Source organism: Bombus flavifrons, chromosome 3, assembly GCF_040668555.2.
Source record: "Bombus flavifrons isolate JBK064 chromosome 3, iyBomFlav1_principal, whole genome shotgun sequence".
NCBI lineage: Eukaryota > Metazoa > Arthropoda > Insecta > Hymenoptera > Apidae > Bombus > Bombus flavifrons.
The window spans coordinates 7290668-7310498 of NC_138444.1; the positions used below are offsets into that span (position 1 = coordinate 7290668).

General features: G+C 38.1%; 2 protein-coding genes across 2 annotated transcripts in view; one reads left to right on the plus strand and one right to left on the minus strand.

The window, feature by feature from the left end:
* Positions 1 to 19831, minus strand: part of LOC138178135 (junctophilin-1) — a 44636-nt gene that overhangs the window by 9247 nt on the left and 15558 nt on the right. The gene's annotated exons all lie outside the window — the stretch shown is intronic.
* LOC138178136 (cytochrome b5) overlaps positions 1 to 19831 on the plus strand; it is a 46155-nt gene that overhangs the window by 5680 nt on the left and 20644 nt on the right. The gene's annotated exons all lie outside the window — the stretch shown is intronic.

Genomic DNA, 19831 nt, shown 5'->3' on the forward strand with positions numbered 1-19831 from the left:
ATGTCTCGCATGAGTCACGTAGTGGCGCGCGACTGGCGAGAACAAACGTGTTACGTGTGCGACTCAGGGATGGAATTATTCCGGATAACGTGTGGGTGCATTCCTCATTCGAAGAAAATCTAAATTCCACGCCGATGAGATACCGCAGACCGCCTGCAGACCGCTGATCTAGCACCGGCTGAATGATCATCGCACGAAGGCTATCATTAACGGCCACGCGATCTTTCGTGGAAGAATTTTCAATCTTTGTCGAGTTTCCCTATTCGACGCCTCTTATACGCTTTCTTTCTTTTCTTGACGAAAGAATTTGTATATTGTAGTATTATAAGCATTATGCGGATATTTATGTGGCCATAAGAAATTTCAATTCGTTGATGAGGAAATAAATTTTCATAAAAGCCACAGACCCATTATAACTCAAGATTTGAAAAAATTGTTTTCAGCATATATCTGTGTAACGTGTATACATACATATGTAAGAAAATTTTTAAGCATTCCGTGTTTCAGAAAGTTTCAAGTTGACTATGTATAGAGTCGGGAAAGTATGATCGTGAAGTTTAATGAACAGGTATATAGGTTAAACTAGAGAGAGTCAGGTAATGATATCGCGGATCTATGATATTGGAAATGTTTGAAAATAATTCAATGCATCTATGGCGCGAAACATTTCGGTGTTACAACGTTTGAGAAACTTTTTCACGAATTTACATTACGGTCTATTTTATCTTTCGTGACCACTGTGTTAGCACGCGAATTCCGCGCGATTCACTGAAAAAGTATTTCGCTAGGAAAAGAAACAAAGAACGACGACAATGAACACTTTTCAGTAGGCCGCAATGATCAACAAAGTAGCAGCGAGCTACTCGAAAGCGTTTCCATTCTGCACCGTTCCTCGCACAGTCCTGCATTATTCGACCAACAATAATCATCAAAGTCTTCCGTCCGTATTCGTCGGGCATTAACAAAGTACCGCGATTGCAACGGGAACGATGCATGTCGTTTGTCGTTCCACGATGCACGTTAGTGATGCTTCTCTCCCTTTATTCCAGTCGTGATTACAAAGCAACCTCCCGCGGATTCGATTCGTACAGTCAGCAACAATGCGTTTCTCCGATAGTAGGTACGTGTTTTTAGATTCTCAGTTATTGGACGTCGACTTTTGGAAACTATTTTTTCAAGCACAGACACCCTCAATTAAATTTCCTGTCTTTTGAGTTTGTTTCGATCGAATTGTCTTTGTAGATCGTATGGTTACAGAATTCAATATTTTGGTCTGCGAGAAAAATTCTTTTTTATCGATTATTAATAGCGGAAATATTTTTCGGGTGCCTTTATAAAGAACAATAGTCGAAAATATTAGAAGATTTTTTCAATGATCAAATTAAGGATTGAGATTGAAACATAGAAATTCATGGACGAAGGGTTTAATGGAGAATAAACCAGGGATAGACAAAAACTTTGTCGAGCCTCGTTAGAACTAGCTTAATGATTATCATTCAATCGTATTTCTTACCGTTAGTTCTCAAGTTTACGGAGAGTATGAATGAATCATTACTTATATGAGTCATTTTTTATCGTAATTTTATCTCAATAATTCCTTGGCGTTCTTTGACTTATTTCTCTCTTTTTCACTTTATTTTTTCATCAAGTCGTATTTCTTTTTGGACGTTTAAGAATTTTTCAAATTTAAGAAATGTAGCCTGGATTTTTGTTTCAATGGTATTCTAATAATCTTCTTAAAACACTGAAAGTAAGAGATTCTAGATTAGGACAAAAGCGAAATTGACACAAAAAATACTGGCTTGTATGTATGAATCTACTGAGAGGTTTTACCGTAGAATCTGATCATTAAGACACTAGATGTCACTACTCTCATAGGAAAGTTTCTCCTGTACTTATCTCGTTTTAGGAAAAAAAAATCCGCATTTGCTTATACAGAGATCTTCGGTTAATTACAACACGAAAAAATTTAATTTTTTATAAATTCTTTGTAAATTAATTTACTTAAAGGAAACATTTTGTTCTAATATAGGGCAGCGCTCTAATTGCAACAATCAACCAGAATAGTCCTAAATACAAGAAAATAATAATCAACGTTAATAATTAAACACCTCGGCTCAGTTGCAGTAGTAAGGCCGCAAATTCGTTGATCGTGCGGTGTAATCATCGTCCGTGACGATCCTCACGATCGCCAGGAGGCTGAAGACTATTAAAAAATTAACGACGCAATTTATCGCGCGATCTATCTATTTACTAAGGTCATTACGAGGAGAGGAGCTGGTCGTCCGCTGATCGATTGCAGAGCGGCAGCCAGCCTCGTTTCAGAAAAGTACCAGGGTCAGGAGAGAGGACTCGGAAAATGGAGTCTGCGGACGGCATTATTGCAGCCGACTGTACATATGGAAACGACTCTCCCCTTCCCAAGCGGAATATTATTTCGCCAGCGTTTAAGCAAGTGGGTCATGCCGTGCTTCTCGACACGCTTCGGCTGCCGATGCGAGCCCGGTCCACGAAATTGCACCACCGTAAATCGCGGCTAACCGTGCCTCCTTCTTTTCTCCTTTAATTAATTTCGCCCACGATTCGACCACTTGCCGTTTCGTTCTGTTCCGTCGGTGAACGAACGAAAAATCCCACCTCTCCACGGTTTAAATTCTTCTCGTACCTCTTCGAGCCTTGTCTTTTTATTTCTTTCTTCGTTCCATGAAACAGCGAAGTTTTCAGTGAGCATCTTGAAAAATAATTAGGAGCGGAAGAATTCCTTCAAATAATCAGAGACGCGTGAATATTTGGCTATAGGTTTGATGAAAACGTGACACGGCTAGGTAAAGTATATTTTTGAGAAATCGATTTATAGTGGACAGTTCGATGAAGTTTATGGATATGGAGATTCTGATTTCTATGAATTATACGATTAAGGAAATGTAATCTATATAAAGGTTTGCATGTATTTAAACGTTCGTATTTGTATTTCTATTTGTGAGGATAGACAGTCTGAAATAGGAACCTATTAATAGATGTTGTGGACGTTTATACAAATTTATATTTCTATTAATATCCTTGAAATGCACAAAGATGCTCAATCTGCTTATTAACAATTTGATTATTTAGCGATGGGGAAATTTTTGACGTTTTAAAATTTAGGCAATAATTCTTAAGTTTTGAGAGTTTCTAATAAATTATTGTTTATGTACATATATATTTCTTACTATTAAAAGAAGGTTGGAACAATTTTGGCTTATGCGATTCTTTTTGTTAAATATTACTAGGAATAATAATATTCCCATTTTAGAAAGTAGTTTATTTTTAGAAGTAATCTTTGCAGATACCTCAAAATTGCCGATTTTCTTGGTGTGTACCAGTCTTTTCGTAAGTCGTTTTGTTGATACGTAAGATGACTTAGAGTTATAGAAATTTAAAGTGCTTTCCTATCGTAACGAAGAATAGCAAAAATATATCCTGTACAATACAAATGTATAGATAAGATTATCTATAACTGATTACTTCGTTTACACGTTCGTAATTATTTTCTATACGGTGGGTAAAAATATTTGAAGTTCCACATGTACATATAATGAGTTTCAAGCTTTTCTTTAACTTTCATATCTAATTCGTTTAACTTTTTTTCAATAAGGCCAGGGAATTGTGAAAGCGAACATAAGACTGTTAGTCCATTATTGTGCCTTTTATAGTATCAATCTCTATAGCATTATCAGTTACAATGGATTTTTCGAAAAGTTCTAAATCATTATCTCATATAAACGCAAGATTCTGACTAATTATTGATCATTCCCTTGAACCAATTTCTTATCTTATATAAAATCAAAGAAGTGTTCTAATATTTGTATATAAGAATTTTAACACTAGTAGGAGCGTATCTGCGACAATTTGTCGTAAATCAATCTCGAAACTGCATGGAACAATTCATGTAATCTTATCGGAATACCGTCGCAACTACGCTATTCGAATTGTAACTTCACAGACTTTCAGAGACCGTTAAGCAACCCTAATCAAATTTCATTTATACTTCTCCGGTAAACGTACTTCGTCTCCAGCTAGTTACCCTTTGTCCCAGTTGGAAATCCAAAGAAGGTTTACTCTATCCCGAGGAACATCGTGACCATTCGTCATTTCGAATTCTAACACAATTATGGAAATTAGCTTGCCTTCTTCCGTTATATTCCTATCCTAAGCACAGGTCCTGCGAAATCCCAACGGGACCGAGATTAAAATCGCTCGTAGCAACGAGAGACGTTTCGTGGACCGTTTCAGCTATTCGGGTCAACTCTTGTTCGTCTGTTGGAAACGCCTCGGGACAAAAAGTCCCGTCAACGCTCTTCTGTCGACGATTTTTACGCGAATATTGCAATATTCACGATGCAGAAGAATTCGTCGTGAAAAAGTGATATTTATACGGTTGAACGAGTGGAAAAACTATTATTTATCGTAGTAGTACGGTAGAGATCACAAATTTCTTTTAATTGAATTTGATTGAGTTAGTGGATCACCTACGATTCGCGAAAATGTTTGAACATACAAAACTTTTATGTACATATTCTGTGAGCTGTATAAAACATTTATTTCACTGACGCTGTTAGGAAACACGACTGTCATGACTTACATGGTGAGAAGCTTTGACCGTTAAACTGAAATATTATACAAATATACAAGTAAGTAATAAAAATACGAAATTGTAAAGAAAAGGACAAAGTACTAATTATTGAAGATTCTATTTAATTGATTGGTCATTTCTAAACGACGACCTGTATTAATTATTGTCGAGGTTCTAATTTCACAATGTTTCATCTACTAGCCGTCTGTATCTTTCGCAGGTGAGACAGAAAGAGAAAGAAAGATTGTTCGTTCGTTCTCTCCGTTACGGAAACTTTTACTGGTTATTGAATTTCCGTCGAGTCTGCTTTTCCCTTGCCTCTCTTCGCAACACGCTTGCTCCACTTCGTGGAACTCAAGCAGCGTCGAATTTCGTGCTTTTCCGTTATTCCACTTTGTCGTTTCGACTCGAGCTTCTCTCGTTTAAGGTATTATCCGTGTCGTTTTCTTCGATTAGGCTAAGTTTGTTTCGTTCTCGCGTGGTCTTCAAGGATAAGGTCGTTTTTTCGTCCGTAGTTCGACCTTGGTACAAGATTTACGAATAAATATAATGTAAAAATTATAATAAAAAAGACAAGCTTTATATATATTCTTCATAAAAGAATCATTCAAATTCTCAAAAGTATGGCATTGTAAATCTATAAAATTTCTACCAAAAATCACGAATTCAGAAGCTTTATGAAAAAAAGAGTCTCTAGGATATATAGGTAAATAAATACTTGAATTATTATGAAATTTTTCTTTATTTTATTAATATAAGAAGATCGAAATTCCTTAAGAACCATTATAATTATCAATTCAAACGTAGCTAATATTATAAAACTAGAACTAAAACTTTCCACGCAATTTATTCAATTTACCATTCTATCTTATGTGTCCATTGCCCAAGAAGATGGTCAATTGGTCATTTGGATTATCCCGGTAGTTCTAATGTGAAGAAGCTTCGACGTTTATATTTTACAAAATTCGTTCGCGATAAATGCAACTTCATACACGCGATTACAGAACTTCTGATTTTATCCTTTTGGCGGTGGAATGTTATTTCTGTTACGCAAACATTACCCCATATTTCGCGATATCTATGGAAGGCAAACTGCCTGCGATTTAATTGGCGCTGAAAAGCACGTGACCGCGTAGGCGCGTGTAAGGTTAAAACACACGTCGGTGTTCGCCGGTTGATTGTCCCTAAAAACGTTTACTACGGGGTCGTTCTTCTATTTATCAAACGACTTCCAACAGTTCCAACTACGAGCGTGTTCTCTATTTACTCGGTTTCCTCATGCGAGCAGGAGAGTTCCAACCTGTTCCGTATAGATTACGAGGGTGAAGACCCTTTCTGGCTTATATCCGTCGTGCATGAAGTATCGCGGCCATCGAGCCACGCAAACTTTCATTCGACACAGGCATGATAGGGAACGGCCGGGTATCTCGCGCTAAAATAATCATCGGTGAATTTCGCCGCTGAAAAATTGATCGCCAGTGGTCTGTCTTTTTTCCATTTTCGAACCTCGCTCTCTTTATTTTCAACTTCAAAATTATTAAAAATTGATGCCAGTTCGCCCAACAGATGAACATTATATTCGACCATGTATCGATAGCGATTTACACGATCGTGATGGATATTATGATAAAAACGAGATTCTTCGAAGAGATTTCGTTGTCTACGGGTAAACAAAAGTCGGTGTACGATCCTGTTTCGCTACATGGCACTGCCTGGCCCGCCTGAAATAGCGCGGCCACCATCTAAGATGGTGGTTGGTTGCACGTGCAATGAAAATCGCGTCTGTGCTAGTAAGAATTGGCCATGCGAGTGTATTTCGGTCCGCAGCCTCCACCAGATCGTCACTAACCACCCCACAAGCCTGTCGTTCTCATCTGTTTGTTTCTTTCGAATGATACCTGAACGCACAACGCTATAGCGTACCTAGCCCCGATTGTCAGGTCGGATTTTGTACCTGACCTCGCTTCTTCATACGTTCTCGCGGTCGTGTTTCAAGCTTTCATGGAATTCTAACGAGTCTTGACTTTCGTATCTTCGATTACTCTTTTAGTTTTACTTGCTCTTAGAAATATCAAATTGTACAATTACTCCGACCTGATGTAATTGAATGATATTTTCTATAAATAAGGTGGACATAGCTCGTTATTAATTGTTTCGTATATCTCAATTATTTGATATTTTTGTAACGTTTATGGTTGATTCATTTTTCCTCAAATCGCTGCCATTTCTATATAATCGTTAAAATTTTTCAAAAATTCTACGCTACATTTCGCACGATGAATTAGTGGAAATAGTCCCATATGTTCTGCTTCCTCGATCGGCGCTAAATCATTCGACTCGCGTACGGCCGTATTTATTCGAAACTATTCACCGTTGGCGGTTCGTGGCCGTTAGACGATCGAGAAGCGGCCAAATAAAAGCAAAATTAGACCATCGAATCTCGGTTATTTCCATCTACCGACGTTATCGCGGTGAATCGTGTATCGGAAGGAAGGTCAGTCTATTTGAAACCTATTAATTAAGTACGACGACAGAGCGCGTGTGTAGTCGTGTGAGCTATTATGCGAGGGAGGCGGAGGCGTAAAGCGGCGGAGAAAAAAAAAATAGAAGATTGTCCGCATAAAAAGGAGCCGCGTCTAAAACTGTAACGGACATACTCTCCTCGGGTGGACGATTACTTTCGCACGGGCACGCAACAAACCGTGACGCAAGGCGTTCGAAAAACGGAAATGACGGCAGTTTACAAAGTAGGTGACGCCTGTTTTATCAACGACAGGCAATCCGCCGTTATGATGTTAAACGGGAGAGGCTTTGCACGCCGTGCGAGCATCGGAGGGTTGTGACACGCTCACTAGAGAAAAACTACACAGAACAAAGGAAGAAAAAGCGGATACGAGCTTTCGTTATCCACGCGTGAATCGTTCCCTTCTTTGTGAACCGGGACGAGGCAGCCGAACTGTCCTCGATGAATGGCTCGACTTCGTCGCGCAAACGAGCTCCTCCTGCGACGATGGCTAATTGCATCGTGAGTCGGCTAAGTCCTCCGGGGGTTGTAACTGACGGGTGGATCCGTTGTTCTTCTGTCATCGTTTCCTCTTCGATGGATCTCGAGGGTCGTTTGGCGAGCATTGAGCTTTGCCTAACGAGGGACTATTTCTAGGTATACATCGTCGTTAGAAAGTATCGGTATACTCATTTTTTACAGGATATAGTTTAATTACAATATTACGCGAGTCCACTTTTGATTGCTAAAACTATCAATCCCTAATGTATTACGGTAAATCTACTCCATATTGATGGTAATTTACTTAACGGATAATTTAAATGTATACTGTGTTAATTCCATCGGTACGTTACAATGGAAAATAGAATGATTTGTAAAAATTAGGATTTACCTAGACAAATTGAACGATCACTGTCGCATCGAATGTTACAAAATCCCGCTGGAAACTCGAATATCGCGGAACGAAACTCGAATTTCAAGAGTCAAATTCGTTATGCGAACGCGATTAACGAGCGCGGCACGGAACAATCGATTCGCAACAAGTGTTTACACCAATCGGTCGTTCGCCATTTGTCGCTGCAACATCAACGCTTCCGCGAGTATAATCGACTCTGACCGACAAACGAGCCGTTCCTATTTAAAATGCTAGAGATTTCTCTTATCAAATATAGAACCATTTTCATATATACTTCCTAAATACCTTGCGGGGACTCCTCGTAATTTCTTCGCGCTGTTCCTCGACGGTGCTCGAACACGGGACATTCATGACATTCTACGAATATTTGACCTGCCTTAAAGTTTTCTTGGGAGTACGTTTGAAGTCGCGATAGAAGGTCAAAGCTTGGTGAGAGTCGCGCACGATATATTGACGGGGCGTGGTAGGTTCAAGAACTCTATTAGCAACGTGAGCGTTCGTGAATTGATAGCGAGTCAACCCGGTCCTCTTCTTCTTATACGACAGAGATCGAACATCCTGAGCTTACGCATTATCTTCACACATACACACACACGTTGTTCTAGTCCAGTTATACAAACGCGTACAATCACGGACAGCTGTGTGCGGTAGCATTGGTATTTATAAATAAATGCGTCGGCCACGTGCCACGAGAGAAATGGAATGGCGTTTGGAGAGTGCCTTAACTCGATCAAGAAGCTTAAAACGGTCAGGTCTGGGGGTAGAAGTGACCGCTGGTGGGGAGATCAAGGTGGAAGGAATATGCCAAACGCACGATCTAGCTGCTTCGCACCGAGTCGGCTAATCGTATTTTGTTTGATTTTCTTTGAAACAGCCGGAATTTTGATGGATCTCCCAGAGTTCGAAGTCTTAAACTTCGTCAGCGTTTCTTTGACCGCGAAGAACGGACGATCGGAAACGAGAATGGTGTAAAGGAAGATATAAAAGACAAGGGAAGCTTTTGTTTAGAATTCTGTTGGCAAGCGTTGAACGACGTTTGCTGGTTATTGCTTGAGAGAATTGTTATTTCGAGCTCTCGTGTCTTCGTGAGATAGGGAATTTTGTAATAAGAGGTTACCACGGAAGCTCGGTTCGCTGGCAAACATGAGAGAGACTTGTATATAACGTTAAACTATACCGTACGTTATATGCGTAGAGGAGAGTCTATAAGATCAGCCACGCGTACATGGCCATGTCTTCTGTCACTGTAAACGTTCTATAAACGTTAGAAAATAAAACGAACGAAAATATCTCTGGTTGGCTACCATTAGGGCTTCTTCGAAACGATAAGATTTTTAAATACTTTGCGCCCGACAGCCGATCGACAGCCATGAAATACATTGTTTCTAATTTTAGCGATGGCTCCGGCGCGCGTTCATTGACGAAAGTTTGTGTTGAAAATAAAAATGAACGCTGGCTGGCAGCTTCCGATGGTTTCTCGCCGTTTCTAGTCACGATATGCAACCGGTACTGGATTCTTTAATGGGGGAATCGAGGTAAACCGTTATTAGAACGTATCGATATTATTATTAGACCGTTATACACGTCCCGATAATCTAAGGAACGCGTAAATATTTATGTAATCCTCGTGACGTAAATTTATAACATTGTTGTACGAGTACCGCGGTATCACTCGTGTTGCCAAATGACGTGCGCGTTGCGATCAGAATAACGTAGCTGGTAACTAATGCTCAACGAGGAATCCGACAGAGCCGTAGTGGATTTTTCTTTCTCGTTTAAAATCTGCCTTGCTACACGAATAAAAAAGTGTATTATTAACGCTCACAAAAAATAAACGATATATTAATTTACGACACGGTGTCCTGATCTTCTCAGAGCTATTTATTATCCATTCTACTTTTTCTAGCCTTAATCACCGTGCTACTTTACAAATTATTGCGAATGCGAATATAAATACTGTTGCAATGCTGTTAATGAATCTTTTACGAGCCGCGAATCATGCGCTGAAATGTCGCAACATGTGAAACGTATATTTTTTTTAATATAATTGTATTTGCTATACAATTCGGAATGAACACTATCGAATTGTTCTAAGCCCAATGACATTAATAATACGAAGGAAAGGAAAGAATCTACAAAAAGGAATGGTAATTAGAAATGTTTTCAAAACGACGAGAAATGATGAAATAAATTTCACTCAGGCGACCGGGTGTCCCATAGTGTCGTTTCATCTTCCGTGAATTCCTCGCGTCGACCGTTAATTAAGGATGGTAATTAAACACCAGCAGGCCACTGATACATTCTGGCGACGATAAATCTCCACGACGCAGTTCCTCGTGTTTCAAGGCGTCCTGATGACGCTTATCGGCCCCACAGTGGGTACGTTTATTCCGCACGACAAGCATTTTTCACGTCGACTTTTGGATCCGCCCAATTGACATAGCTATGCTAATTTGAGACTAAATACGCCACGAACGAAGTCGGTCGCAAAGGGAACGCAAATACGATGTGCGAACACTATCGTGAATGATTTTATGTTTGCTATATATGTTTTTGCCAACATAATCATGATAATTATGTTTCGTTACGGTACTAATGAAATTTCTCTCAAAATGTTTTCTATAATACACATAATACACCTATGAAAGTATTTAAAGACTTTTTGTGAGTCAGTCTATATCGCTCGAGGTTTGATATGAAAATAGAAAACACTCGATAAATATTCCACGGCGGGCGCTGTTACTCGTCCAGACATCGAATAAATTAAACTTAAAAGTATCTTACTCTTGTCCGATATATATCTAGTTGTTGCTCCTCGTACTTTCCTCTTTCCTGTTCTGTTTATATCCAACAACACGAAACCGGTTTCAAAACGATCCTTCAGATCATATTTATTCGTAAAGATTTCGCTCAGCGCCAGTGGAACAAGACGTCAATGATCAGACACGATTGAACGCGTAGCTTAAACGTATCGAAAGCCTGGAAGTTAATTGTCCGAAAGAAGCATCCAGATCAATCTTTATTTTACAAAATAATTAATAAATTATCGTAATTGTTACTGTAATTATTATATATAATTTATATATAATTATACTGTAATTATTGTAATTATATATATAAATTATTATCACTATTATATATCAATGTTAATGAATTAACAAGTTATAGATTTCTTTAATCTATATAATATAATCTTACAATTTTCCGTCAAATAAGCTCGCTTGAAAAATGTTACTAACAATATTATTTTGATCGTATAACAGCTCTGAAAATACTAAAAGATACTTTCGATCAAGGGGCGATAAGTAAGCGGAAAAAGAATCCCAGGTCGAACGACCCGAAATAATTTCTGAATAGGTAGATCGATTAGAACCAGACGCTGGGCTTAATTCGTTAGACGCAGAAATTCGCATTCATCACGCGAACATCACGGAAACCGAACTCTTTTACAGGAGAGACACTCGTTTCTTCGTATCTTTGACTTTCCCTCTTTCGTAACGTCGGGCAAGCATCCATTATTTAAACGAACGACGTTCTTGTTCGAGGGTGTGCAGCAGCAGTCGTTCAATATTTATGAACTACGGGAAACGAGGGAATGCTTACGAGATATTCGGCCAGGCTGTGATCGTGATCCTCGCGTAATGAATCGTGTCCCTGAAGTACACGAACTTTAATTAATCGAACCTTTTCCCTCCTTATTCTTAACTAAAAGATTGTGTTTCGCGTTGTTTCGTGTGTTGGAAATCTTACTATACAGGGTGTGCAAATAATCGAGGTACAATCAAGACGAGGATTCTAGAAAATGAAAGTTAAAAAATAAATGGAAAATAAAGAATAAAATATTCTTACATGAGGCTTTATTTTCGAAAAGGTCGAATGTTAAGGATATTCTTTGAATATACCTGTACTTAACTACGTCGTAGACGAATACAGATTTCGATACAGGCCACACCCTGTTTACAAGTAACGTTAATATCATACCCAATATTGATTTCTTATCAGTTTCTGTGCTATCTAAGTACATATCAGCGGTAGATATTAATTTTATGCCTCTTTAGATAAAATTTCCGTTTATTTACTGATTTTGCTTACATTTCAATTTGTGAAACGAGTTCCTTGTAAGACAGAATTTCACGATTACCGAAACATCCTGTATACTGGACTTGTTTTCTTTTTAATATTTAACATCGTAACTCTGCTCTCAGATAAATTTCCGAATACTAGATTATTATCAATCTGGAGAAGTTAGAATTCCGTCCCGCACAAAGATTGTGTTTTCCTTATCCTAATCCTCATCCGTTAGATATTACGAGCGTAATGGAAGGGAGGAAAGTTTTAAGCGCCATCGTAAAATTCCTTTGTTCTGAGCTCGTTTCAGGGATACAAGCTCGATATTTTAACATCGGTGCATGCCGGTTAACCAAGTTATATCGCCGCTCAAAGATAGAAACTCGGATGTTTATCGAATCATCGATATGTATCGTCTCGCATTCCCGGTTCTGGCCGCGGAAACGTCTTGTGTTTCTCTGTGTCCGACTAAGATCCTATTCTACTTCCTTCGTTTCTGCTCAACTTGTTACTTTACGGAGGAAACTCCGATGGATCTCGTTCGACTAAAGAAAGAATCACGAGCGAAAAAACTCTATTTCGTTTCCTTTAATCTTGAAAAGACAAGACGTCTCTTGTTCGCTGTGAATCGTCTGTTTCTGAAAATAAGAAACAACAAGCGCACACGAATGGCCGGGGTAGTTCATTCAAAATCGCTTTTCCAACAGCGTAAAATCAAGCCGTGTTCGCATCACCGTGTTTTCTTTACTGAAAGACTTGTAGGATCGTTCCTCTCGCCATTCTCCACTCCTAACTTCGCTGATTGCGGGATAATCTCTGTGAGAGCTCTCACGGTTTCAACGAGAGGCGATAAGAATCGTATACAAAAAAAGCAGGAAAGGTATCTCGGTAATCAGTGCGTGAAAAAATGCTCTTCTACAGTGCGCTAAAAAAAGCAGGTAACATTTATGTGGTGTGATTTTAGACATCAAGACAATTCAAGATATCCATTATCATTCTATATGGCTATCGATGTATTTCTAGCGTAAAATTATTAGATTGGTGAATATTAAATGTCATTTATTTCTACATAAATTTTCTTCATTGCTTTGATATTCAAATTCACACCACATGAATATCGCGTATCTTTTTTAACACTCTGTATATGTCTGATTTTTCTGCTTTTTCTTTTTTTCGTTTCCATTACATATGCTTTTTTCTCCTTTTCGCTTATGAAATCCTACTGGCTATATCGTAATCGCTTGTAAACGTTGCTCTTTGATTAATTTCCACCGTTATCATGGAGGCGGAAGAGAGAGAAACAGAGAAAGAGAGAGAGAGAGAGGGAGAGGGAGACAAAACAAATCACTGGCGTTTTATCTCGGCGAGAAATCACCTTTTAACGCGAACCGCGCTTCTTCCGTTCATACGGTTTCCACGACTGCTGGTCCCACGTGTAAAGGGACAACAGAACCTCCTCGAATTAATTCCCTGTGCAAATTGTTATGTAAATTAGACACCCTCTAGACTTCTCCGTCTATTGAATTTTTATTCAGAGATCTTTCTTTAGTTTCATTTTCCTTTTCTTCCATTAGAAAAGAAGGAAGAAATATTGTTGGGATCCGGTCGAGAAACGTGAAAGACCTCGTTCATTTGCTTGATCTTTTTTCTCTTCACGTTCTCTTTTAACATCGTAATATCGTGCAATTATTCAATACTCGAGAAAATGATCGATAGCATTGACCAACAATCAAAAGGTTCAAACAGGAGGGTGAATTAACGCGGTCTGCATGGATTGCTTTAAAGGTGGAGCGCGTCTAACGGATGCTATGGTAAGTATAATCATGATATTTGCACGATCTTGTCCTTCTCCACGCGGTTTGCACACACATGCGCTTCCACATTTCACACTCTATGCACGCGCCTTTACACAGCTGGTGCCTGGCTACACTTCGACGTGGAATTATTTTCTTCATTCTACTTATTTTGCTTTGTGGCTTTGTAATCAATGACCTTGAAAGCGTGCATTTCAAGAAACACTAATATTTAGATTGAGGATTTTTACGCATTTCCGACAAATTTGAAGGTATGCGCAGAATATTAAAAAGTATATGAAACATTCAGAGTATAGTATTTTCGTTATAATATTAAATACATAGATGAAACAAAACTCTATTCATATTCCTCCTTTTTTACTTGTTTTCATATAATTATGAATTTCTATCAACGACAAACATCCACAGTAATTCGTATTAATCATTATTTTAATAATTCTTTATTTATTTACAATAAAATTATCTCCTACATCGTCGGAATATTTACGATCGTCCGTAAACCTGCTATATCTCGTTTAATCGGATGAAGCTACGTATAAACTGTGAAAAGGTTTGATCCGGTGCATTGTAGAAGAAAGATCCAAAAGTAGAAACAACTGCTTCTATTGTTATCGGCCGTATCAGCACGCAGAATAGAAACTTTCTGCATATCTTCCTCTGGTAATTCAGCACCTTTCCCGAGGCCAAACTTGGCTGAGATTTTCGTGTTACACGCGCACGTGTATTTGGAATATACCGTGACGTATTTTCTCAGTGTTTGCGCGTGTTTTTGTGTTACATTGCACAGCTGCATCGCAGATTTCCATCGATCTTTTAATGATCTTTTAAGTCAGCAATCCTCGGGCGTGTAATCAATCATTCGAACGGTTCGCGGATCTAAACGTTCGAATGGTTACGAAAAGAGATGGATAGAGAAAGAGACACAGTTATTCAACCGTTAATTTGGTTTTGCGCACGAACGAGGACCAAAGCGCAGGAAAATAGCGAGCTTGTAACAGGTATGGACCTATGGATAGTTGACCGGTTAATTGTCTTCGGTTCGGTCGAGTAAAATTTACTCTAAATTTTCCTTGTCCAATTTTAACCTGTCTTTCTTCAATTTTCTATATTTTTCAAGCGGTTCAATCGTCAGAAGCTGTAGATATGTCAATCAGCTGAATCGTCTAAAAAATTCTAGATAGAATCATTCATATTCAAATTAGATATAAATCTCGAAGATCCGCTAAAAATTGTTCCGCTGTTCTCGATTTGAAAATAACATTTCAATGCACCGAAACTGTAATGAATTTTTCCATACGGAAGATAAGTTGACTCAGTTGATTGTGAAAAACTATGGGCCAACCATACTGGAATTACCTAAAAATTCTAAAATTAAAGAATTATTCACATCAGATTCTTCTATCTAAAAGGGAAACTGTGTACCACTCTAACGAAGGGAAGTCGTCACAAAGCTCCACCTACGCATCCATGATTCCTAATTGCCAAAAGCGGCACGCCGATCGTCAATTTCGAGAATTTCGCCTACAAACCATCGTATTCGCGACGCGACTCGAATAAGAAGCGGCCTGGCACAGTCACGTCATCTCGGACGTGCGTACAGTACACGCGAAAATAGCACGATCATTCGGTCGGAATTGGTCGCACGATGAGTTTTCTCGGCTCGTTGATTCCGTGAGACGTCACGAGACATTGGTGCACGTGCTAATTAAACGTGTTTCGATGGAATTTAAAATGTTCACCGGGCATTTCGTATTCCGTACAACGATCCAGCAGTTCAGTTTCCTTGGTTTACGAGCTACGTTAGCTTCAATGGCGTCGTAAACGAGACAACAGGCACAAAGTGAACTCGTCCTTTTAAATCTTCCAGCTACGTTTACGTTCGTCTCGTATGTTCTTATCGTAACGACAATCGGTAATGATCTCTAGAATATTGGTTCTACCTGTATTATCCTTGGCTCATTCTCTGTTACTGTGAATTTTTCTGTCTCCCTCTTGCTCTCATTTTAACAAACGAAAAGACTTGCAATGTTTCAAAAAAATTTTTGTGGTTTGTGAAACTGGTCTTCTTTTAACGTAGCGTATCCTCTTCGTAAAACCATAAAAAAATATGTATTGATTTCATTATTGTTAATTAATGAAAAGTAATTTTTTCACAGACTAAAAAATATTCAGTGCCATAAGGTATAAAAGAAGAAAGATTAAAACAGTTTCTACTGAGCTTTACAATGTTAGGAACATTAGCTTCCTGCTTTAAAATCTTACGGTTACAAAAGCATTTTTCCCAACATTTAGACATGTTCGCCAGTCATGCTGGAAAGATAAGTCATCAAAACTGATGGTCTTAAACTTGTTGCTAGTAACTTTGCTCCAGAAGCTGTTCCACGAAAGTCCCTTTAATCACTCGAAATACCGCGTGGCGTGTAACTGTAATGAAAATAAACAGGACAAGAAAGAAGAAAATCCAAAAGGTTCGAACGGCGCGTACAACATCGTTTAGCGTTTCTTTGACGAGCCCGGAAAACGCAGAAACGTTTTTTTTAGATCAGGCTGGTTGCGTAATATAATTTTCAAAAACGTGTCACCTTTTGCACGCCCCTTGTCGTGCATGGCTAAGAAACTTTCTCGAATGTATGAAAGGCAGAAGAAACATTCACGAGGAGAGGAACGTCCAGAAGTTGAAACGCAATGGCAACGTTTCTCGCGTGAATTCTCATAAAAATTAGGACATTGGTTGCTCGGATAATTCTTAATTCATTAAACAGATGAAACAGCTTCCTTTTTTGCCTAATTTTGACAGGAATACAGTGACAATTTTCAACATTTATAGAACATTCTAGTGTATTATTTATAAATATTATTCATAGAAAATTTGTATGAATGTATTATGTGTGTGTTTATATGTCTATACGAATCCTTTTGAATTTTCATTCATACTATTATAATGATACACGACTATCATGAATACAGCGATAGAATTTGAAACCAATTTGAAATAATAATAATAAAATAAAATAATAATAGTTACAAGCCGTTTATTGCAAACGTACACTTAGCAAAAAGTAAAGATACATTATGAGTAAGTTAAAGGCTTAAATATGTATAGGTATTCCTTACTGAGATTGCATTTACACAACTTACACGCGTTATTTCACTGTTCGGCGGCTAATGGGTTAAGTAATGATTTTACAGGGCGAGCGTACATCATCGTCCGCGTTTCTTCCTTGACAGGAGGGCGCCGTGAGATCAGAAAACGCGGGCAGCTGGCTCGTTTGGCTCTAAATAAAGCGCTCAAGTGCGGCAGGCGAAATGAAACGCAATAAAACTTATCCGCACCACTGGCGCGTTCCTTTCTCTCTCTCCAACTTCTGTCTCAGCTCCCTCGTCTCTTTTCTAAATCCTCATATTTTCTCGTTTCCCTTCTTTTCTCATTTTCACCCTTTCACGACTCTCGCCGTGCCTTCTTCTCTACTTTTCCCTCACGCTCCGATATTTCATCTCTTCCTTCCAAATTGCTTCTTTCCATCGTTCCTTCCTTCTAGTTCTTGTTTTTCTTTCGAACTCGGTCTTATTGTTCTTCCCTTGCCGCGATTGTTTCCATTCTTCCGTTCTTCCGCTCACGTTCGAAGTGAAATTAATATACAGGGTGATTAAAAAGTGGAGCAACCGACTATTCTTTTTTACGATTTTCTTTACTGATAGTTACAGAAAAGTCGCGCAAGCATCGCCGATTATTCTTGTCACTGACTTTAAATGATCAGAAAGATGACAGATCTGGGGAATTCTTAATATTTCAAGATATCTTGAAAATTGAAAAATGTTAAACAGAGCATTTCAAATAAAAAGGACAACTAATTTAGCTCAATTGTGTAATAAGGTTCAACAGTAAGCAAAAGATATGTTTTATGACTGAAGGTTTTTGTTATCTAAGCACTTCTGTAAATTGTATGTCATATATTTCGTTATGTGTTTTTAACGAATACGGTTCTTCCTTCGAGATTGCAATTATATCTGGTAAAATCCAAGATTTCGCGATCGTTTCCCCATGTAATTTCGTAGTTCGTTATCTACGGGTATCATTATTTTCAGGAGTAATCCTGAACAGTATGTCGATGCTTTGTATCACTATCGATCGATTCCGGAATATTAAGCCAACAATGTAATACTCTCTAAGTAGCACAACAATTTCCTTCCAACATTCGGTTATCCATTTTAGCAACGTTTCATCAAATCCTATCGAACAATATTATTATGAAATTCTCGTTAGAACTGAAATTAATATTTTGTCAATGAGCGAGCAATATTCACAAATAAAAGGAAAAACATGGTATGATCTGTTAAATGTTCATTCGTAATTAACTTGGTCTTGGTTTTCAAACAATACGTAAAAACTATGCGTTTACCAAAGTTCTCAATTGAATTAATATTATTAGTAAAACCATTTTTTTTTTTTTTTGAAACTAGGTTTTCTCGATACCTCGGTGCCTTAAATGAAAAAATTCCATAAAATAGTTTCGAATTTTTCGTACCACACCTTATATAATATTTTCTATGTCTCTTTTCTTTTTCTTGATATAGACGAATATTTTGTTCTCCATCACCGTGAAAATAGTTTCTATAAATGGATAGGGGTTGATCGAAGGACGAGACGAAAAAACAGATGTGCCGATCGACGACATATTGAAACAGAAGATTTGATCAATCGCAATTTACTCGTTTATTTCCCGCTAGCGATCCTTCTCTTGCGACGAGGGTCGAAGGTCAGACAGTGGTACAAGAGGGTGATGGATTTTGTTGATCGAATAAAATAAAAATAACGAAGCTATCTCCGTGGAGCGATTAAAAGGAAGAAAATGATCATCGAAGGGAACATTGTTTTCGTCGTTTCCAAGTCTGGAGATTCTAAAACGATGAAATCATTGGCACGGGGGAGTTGCTTGGTAGTATCGATTTGTCCAAATCCTTTCTATAGTAGTTTTCATTCGTTCCGAACACGAGGTCAACCAAAATAATACTTAACATGGCTCTATTCTATTTCGATTGAAGTGTGGATATATTATGCGTGGTTCGTATCGATTATTTAGAACGAGTATTAAATACTTTTCTACGAAGTGTTATTTTATCGAGTAAAAGTTTAATATTAAAAACAGGTTTATATAAAAAGTATAATATTGCCGATATTACCTTATAGAATACCAAATTGACAAAAATATTTCATACGTGTCTATTTAATGTCTTCAAAGTGTATAAAAATAAATTAGAGTGTCGAATTCAACGTTTTTCAAGGATAAATTTTCATCGATGTTGGGTGAATATGATTCACCGTGACTTATAATTAGACTACGGATGTTTATGTATTTATCGGAAATTTTTGGCCGCAAGAATGTACAGAAAGTACATGATACACAAAAATACACAAAATATCGATTTACAGGGTGAAACTTTTTTTTATCGAAGTTACTCATAAAGCTATGAACTTGCATAAACATCTAGAGTCTATTTGTCATTTCATTTTTTAAATTTTGTACTTCGTTTAGTTACTTAATCATTTCCTTTGAACCTCTATTTTCTATTAACACAGCGAACCTAACCCGAAACTTTGTAACAACACTTCCTTATACGATACGTTATACGACCAAACGACGACTTGACATTTTATCGATACAAGGTAAAAAACGCACTATCGGCTCTCCTAGCGAGCCATATATTATACTCGAGAGGTGAACGTCCAAATTTCACGTTTCACTAACATAGGTTACATAAAATCGATGACACGCTATCCCTCTGACACTTTTTCCTTCCCATTCGCTAGCTCATATCCACGTCGTCGACGACGCTCGTCTTTCCTACAGCCATAGATCGCCTGGATTTATTTCTTTTTCTTTTCTAGAGTCACGGCAGTGTTTCCCGTACGTGTGCGT